This window comes from Macaca fascicularis, chromosome 4, assembly GCF_037993035.2.
Source record: "Macaca fascicularis isolate 582-1 chromosome 4, T2T-MFA8v1.1".
Lineage (NCBI taxonomy): Eukaryota > Metazoa > Chordata > Mammalia > Primates > Cercopithecidae > Macaca > Macaca fascicularis.
In genome coordinates, this window is record NC_088378.1 from 151,559,653 (window position 1) to 151,566,458 (window position 6,806).

The following is a 6,806-nucleotide window of genomic DNA, read 5'->3' on the forward strand; positions in this document are numbered from 1 at the left end:
AATAAGTTACTGAGATGGGAAGATGAAGCAAAGTAGACATGTCTCACACGGGTGAGGTCTTGAGAATGGGTGAGAAGGAATAATGGTGTGGGGATGTCTGGGGTGAGTTTCTATAAGAGCCACATCACCTTCTGACCCGTGAGCAAGAATGTTGGTTAACAGGAAGCCAGTCAGCTCTGTCCCCATGTGCTCAATGTTCCACAATCTATAGTAAGCACAGACAGTACATCAGCACTGTGCTGGGCCCTGCGCCTCCGGGCAGGGATGCCCCAGCTTTGCCCCATGGAGTGGGGGCCCCCTGAGGTCTCCACCTTCACACCCTTACAGCCTAAAGCAATACCAGCCATGGCCGCACACTGGATGGAGCTGTCAAATGATTGAATCACACAGCAGTGAGCATCACTAGGATATATTGTATGTTGTGGGTCCTCATTTTAAATTGGATCACAATCCTGACTTCATCACTGTCATTTGTAATTAGGTCTGGCATTCTAGACTTCATGCAGCCACCACTCTGTGTCTACGACTGTGACAAGAAGCCATCCGCACACACCATGAACTAAAAGCCCCATTTTGACCCCCCGGCTTAATACCAAAGCTCAGTGCAACAGTGTGAGAGACCGTGGCTTCGACTTCATCTTTCCCCTTTTCTTAATCTAACTCTTCTTACACAAAACTATGCAGGAAAAAAAAAAAAAATACAAAGGAGAAATCAAGAGCCTATACAATAAACTAGCTCATCAGCTCCTAAATCAAGAGGCCAACTCTTTTGTTGTGGTTTGAATTGTGTCCTCCACCCCAGTTGTGACTTTATTTGGAGACAGAGTTGGTGTGGAGGTAAAATCAAGTTAGAATGAGGTCATTAGGGAAGGCACTACGCGAATCTGACTGCTGTCCTTATACAAAGGGGAAATTTGGATACAGTCTCAGGCACACAGGGAGATCATCTTGTGAGGATGAAGGCAGGGATCCAGGTGATGCCTCTACCAGCCAAGGAACACCAACAATTGGCAGAAACCACCAGAAGCCAGGGCAGAGGCCTGGAACACAGTCGCCCTCACCGGCCCTGAAAGGAACAGATCCCATAACACTTTGATCTCAGACTTCCAGCCTCCAGTACTGTGAGACAATACATTTCTGTTGTCGAAGCCACCCAGTTTGTGGTATTTTATGACAGCAGCCTTAGCAAACTAATACATCTTTGTATTTTAAAATCACGGATAGAAGAATGTGGGTATCCACTGAAACCACAAGCGGCTTCCCACAGGTTGTTCACGGTCAGCTTTATGCTTACAGGGAGGTGTGAGAGTCTCATAGTAACACATAGAAATCTTCATTATTTATGACTAAAAGCAAAAGCAAAATGTGTTGTTTTTCAGTCACTCCTGTCTGGGTAAGTCTTGTCCTAATCTTGTGTTATTAATAGCTTAATTTCCTTCCCACACAGCTATGGTGTGATGAAGACGAGAGGGATTATTTAAACCCATGAGTCTTGCAAAGCCATTCTACTGTATTCTTTTCTATTCGTGCAGTGGCACAATCTCAGCTCCTTGTAGCCTCCGCCTTCTGGGCTCAGGTGATACTCCCACCTCAGCCTCTTGAGTAACTTGGACCACAGGTATGCATCACCATGCCCGGCTCTTTTTTTGTGTGTTTTTTCACAGATACTGGGTTTTGCCATGTTGCCCAGGCTGGTCTTGAACTCGTGAGCTCAAGCAATCCACCTGCCCCGGCCTCCCCAAGTGCTGGGATTACAGTTATGAGCCACCGTGCCTGGCCTTGTATTCTTAACACTAATCTGTTGAATGTATGTTGCTGTCACTTCAAGAACAGTACAGATGTAAATGAAAATAAGAAAAAATAAAGCAGGGAGCCATAACATCAACACTCCTGCCATGCAATGGCAATTCTCCATTCAATCCTTAACCATATTAATATCTTTATTGCTTATAAGATCATTTACGAACCAGTTCAGCAAGAGTTGGGAAAGGGGACAGAAATCTCTTGAAGTTCAAGTTAATTTCTTTTGGGGCCATGATTGTTATTGCCAGGATTCAAAACTATTCTAGCAGATCCCAAATGGAAGTGTCTCTGCCTTGCACAAAGGAGACTGATTTTGAAGGCTTCCTGTCTAGGACTGCACCCTCTGTGTGTCTTATGAGCACTTGCCTATGCTGGAAAATATTGACATCAACAGGAAAGCAAAGCAGATTGAATGAAAATTATCAAAGTAGATTTTCTGAACTCATTTTTGCAAAAATAATCCATTCCATTAACTATGTACATGTGAGCCAGTGGTGAAAATATACTTCTCTTTGGAAATCTGCTGTCAGATGGAATGGCATTTCATCATCCTCTCCAAGCCACTTCCCCCAGGGTCACCACCACCACCAACCCTCATATTTACATTTCCTCACATTACTTCTCTTTGATCTGCCTTTTTCCTTCCAAGCTACCAAGCAGAAATTTCAACAAAGCCCCACCCAAAGGCTTCTCCCTATACTACAGGTCCTAATAATTTTTTTTTTTTTTTTTTTTACAAACAGAAAACTAAAATTGGGTATAGCATTAAGTGGAGCAGAAAATTGTCACTCTCATTTTATGGCCCCGAAGGCAACACCTTATGTTCAATCTGCAGAATGCCAAAGATAGCATTTGGTGCTCAAAAAGGGGAGAAAGAATGGCTGTAAATGGGACTCCATGCGTGGTACTTTCATGCAGGTTTTCCAATCAAGTAATCAAGGAATTACTCTAAGATCCATTTCGAGGCAAGATATTTTTAAAGACTCCTTAGCAAAAGAAAAGATTTTAGGCTCAAATTCAAGTAATTTGGTAATAAATGTTGTGTGCTGGGTCAACTATTTGTCTCACATGAACACATAGAAGATGTGTGTTCTGTAAACCTCCTAAGAGTTTACCTTCAATTTCAATCCCCTCTGCAATTGCTTTAGGATTGTTATCTCCTTAATAGCAGCGACTATGAATGTGAAGGCTCATATGCTTGGTAACAATCTAGCTGAATGGGAAAAGCCCAGTGTCTGCAGGCAGAGAGGTCTGGGTTTAATGGGGGCTCCACCACTTTGCTGGTTTTCTGATCTTCAGAAAATTACTTACCCTGGAGGGCTATTGTGAGGATTAAATGAGCTAATGTGTGAAGTGCGAGCGCTGATTCAGAGCAAGTGCTCAATAGTTGCCTTTACTACTGTTTATGTTCCAGGCCATATTGGGCACAGAGTAAATTGGAGCAGGAATCTAATGGGCTCCTTGGCCTGACAACTCTCAATTTGCTGTGCAGAGCATAAATATGAAATAAACATGCATATTTGCATCTCTTCTTTGATTGGGTACTTTCGTCTCAGTCAGTCTATTCAAGGTCTTAGTGGGTTCATATATCCATTTCATTTGAATCCAGAGAGTCCCCCCGACAACTTCTCATGCACATTCATGCATACTGAAACACTTCATTACAAACCTGGGCATGACGAATGTCTATTCCTTCACTTGTTGAGATAACCTCTCTCATCCAGCCCACCTCCCTCTTCTTGGCCGCAATTACTGCCCTTGCCAACCTGGGCTTCAGAATGGGTCATTCATTGGCAGGGTTCTTCCTTACAGCGGTAATTCCTTACCCTCCCCACTCTCAGTCCTGGTCTGGTGTTATCACCACCATTTGCTTTCTTTTCTCCCATGCCTGGGCTGCTGGACATGGTTATGAAAAGTCAAGATGATTGGTCCATTCATTCATTCATTCATTCAACCAATGTTTACTAAGTTTTGTAAAGCTTTATTGGGCACTGGAGATCGAGTCAGGACAGACCCAGAGGTCCTTACATCCATCACATTTACAGACTAGTAGAGGGACAGCCACTGAACAGATGACACACAGATACATACACCATTGCACAATGTGACCAGGGCTGTGAAGGACGTGGACCAATGCTGGGATGAAGGAGGATGGAAAGAGGGAGGCCATTCCAACAGCAGTGGGCTGAGGAGGCACTGCTCAGGAGGGGCGTTCACGCTGAAGCCAGAAGGATGAGAGGGAGCATCATTTGCAAAAGCCCTGGGGAGGGAACGCGCCTGACACGTTTGAAGGCCCACAAAGGCCCATGTGGCTGAAGCAAGGACTTTCAGGGAACAGTGGTATGGGACAGGGTGGGAGGGCAGGGCAGGGCTCCGCTTATGCCTGGCCTGAGAGGTCTTGGTAAGAAGCTAGAATTTTATCCTCAGAAAAATGAGAAGTCATTGATGAGATTTAAGTAAAGAAGGGTCATGATAGGATTAGGATTTACCAAGCAAGGAGGCTCACTTATCTCCACCCTGCGACTGGCCCATTCTGGCCCCCAGTTCTCCTGGGCTTGCTATGGATTCCCTGACACGGGTGCTCAAAAGCTCTTCTCACTGAATCTTCATGCACAAAGGGCCCACCTCTCAGCCCTCACCCTCACCCTCTACTTAACTGAAAACTTAAGGCCATCCTTTCTCTCTCTCTCTCTTTTTATTGTGCTAAAATATACATATCATAACATTTGCCATTTGAACCATTTTAAGTGTACCTTTCAATGTCCTCGAGGACATTTACATGGTATATAACCACCACCACTGTCCGTTTCCAGAACTTTTCATCATTTTTTTCTTTTTATTTTTTAAGACAGAGTTTTGCTCTAGTCACCCAGGGTGGAGTGCAATGGCATGATCTCAGCTTACTGCAACCTCCACCTCCCAGGTTCAAGCAATTCTCCTGCCTCAGCCTCCTGAGTAGCTGGGACTACAGGCGCCCGCCACCATGCTAGGCTAATTTTTGTATTTTTAGTAAAGACGGGGTTTCATCACATTGGCCAGGCTGGTCTCAAACTCTTGACCTCAGGTGATCCACCCACCGCAGCCTCCCAAAGTGCTGGGATTACAGGCATGAGCCACAGTGCCTGGCCACTTCTCATCATTTCAAACTGAAATTCTGCACCCACGAAACAACACCTTTTTATTTTTTATTTTTATTGAGACAGGGTCTCACTCTGTCACCCAGGCCTGAGTGCAGTGGCACAATCTCGGCTCACTGCAGCCTCTGCCTCCAAACTCACCCTCAGTCTCCCCAGTAGCTGGGACTCATAGACGCACACCACCGTGCCTGGCTAATATTTGTATGACTGGGTTTTGCCACGTCACCCAGGCTGGTCTCGAACTCCTGGACTCAAGCGATCTGCGCACCTCGGCCTCCCAAAGTGCTGGGATTACGGGCTGAGATTACCGCACCTGGCCAACAACATCTTATTTCTTCTAACTTCCTCTGTAGCTTTACCAGCAGCTTCCATCTTGTCTCTGAAGGAAAAGTGGGCCTCTCCTGAGCCAAGGTTTTTTCTTTATTCCACCTTCTTCGACCGTTCTTGAACCATTTCCACAGACACAGCCGGCTCATATCTTCAGTTTCTGCACTCTCTCCTTATCCCTCACTGACAGACAGGCTATGTCTTTCCATCACTAATGTCTATGAATAAATGAATGAACGTATATTTAAAAGGCCGGGTGCAGTGGCTCACGCCTGTAATCCCAGCACTTTGGGAGGCCGAGGCAGGTGGATCACATGAGGTCAAGAGTTCGAGACCAGCCTGGCCAACATGGCGAAACCCCATCTCTACAAAAAATATAAAAAAACTAAGTGGGCGTGATGGTGCATGCCTGTAATCTCAGCTACTTGGGAGGTTGAGACAGGAAAATTGCTTGAGCCTGGGAAGTGGACATTCCAGTGGGCCGAGATTGCACCACTGTACTCCAGCCTGGGTGACAAGAGTTAGTCTCCAACTCGAAAAAAAAAAGAAAAGAAAAGAAAAAGAATATATATATATATGTGTGTGTGTGTGTGTGTGTGTGTGTGTATATATATATTTAAAATCCTTCCCTCAACTATACTACTCCCTTGGCCTAAGCTTAAATTTCTCCTTTGCTTCAATGCCTAGGGTCTGAGTTGTTCTGCACACACTGCCTGTATGGCTGACACCAACAATGTCCCTAGCCCCAGGGATCATGAGCCCTGGTCTTGCTGTAGTAGGTGACACTGCCTCCTCCTCCTCCTTGAAATTCTTTGATCCCTTAGCTTCTGTGATGCTGTATTTCAGTGCTCCCTCACACATGGGATGTGTCCTTTTCTGTCTCCTTCCCTCATCCCTCTCCTTCCCCTGGCCTTAAACACAGGAGCTCCTTAGGATCTGTTCTCCAATCCAGTGCTCCTAGCATGAGGCTCATTTTCCCCGCTGCCAGCTGGACATTCCCATGGGGACAGCCTGTCAGCATCTCAAATGCACTAGGTCCAAAACCAAACTCATCATGTCCCCTGACTGGATGCAGCTTCACTTCCAGCTTGTGTGTCCCAAAGGTCATTATTGCCACTGCCCCAGTTCAGGTCCTCATTCACACTTCCCTTTACTACAGCAAGAATCAAACTCCATTCTTGCCCTGCGTGTATCCATCCTATCTGTTGCTTCTAGATGAATCCTCCTAAAACATGGGCTTGATCATAGCACTCACCTGTCCAATCACATCAGTGTCACACTGTGACACACCTGGAGCCTGACATACAACAGCCCCATGCCCAGCCCCCAGCTTTATCTGTGACAACGAACCAGGCCACAAACATCTCAAGCGTTTCTACAGCATTCTGAGCTCTTATCCCTTCCCTTGCTTCCCCATCTGACTTTTTTATCCCTTTCTTTCTTCAGGGTCCTTTCAAGTGATGCTATTTCTTCCTAAAACCTCCTGCAATTCCCGAATGTGATTCCTTCCTACAGCACTTTGTTGCAACTTCCTGTTGA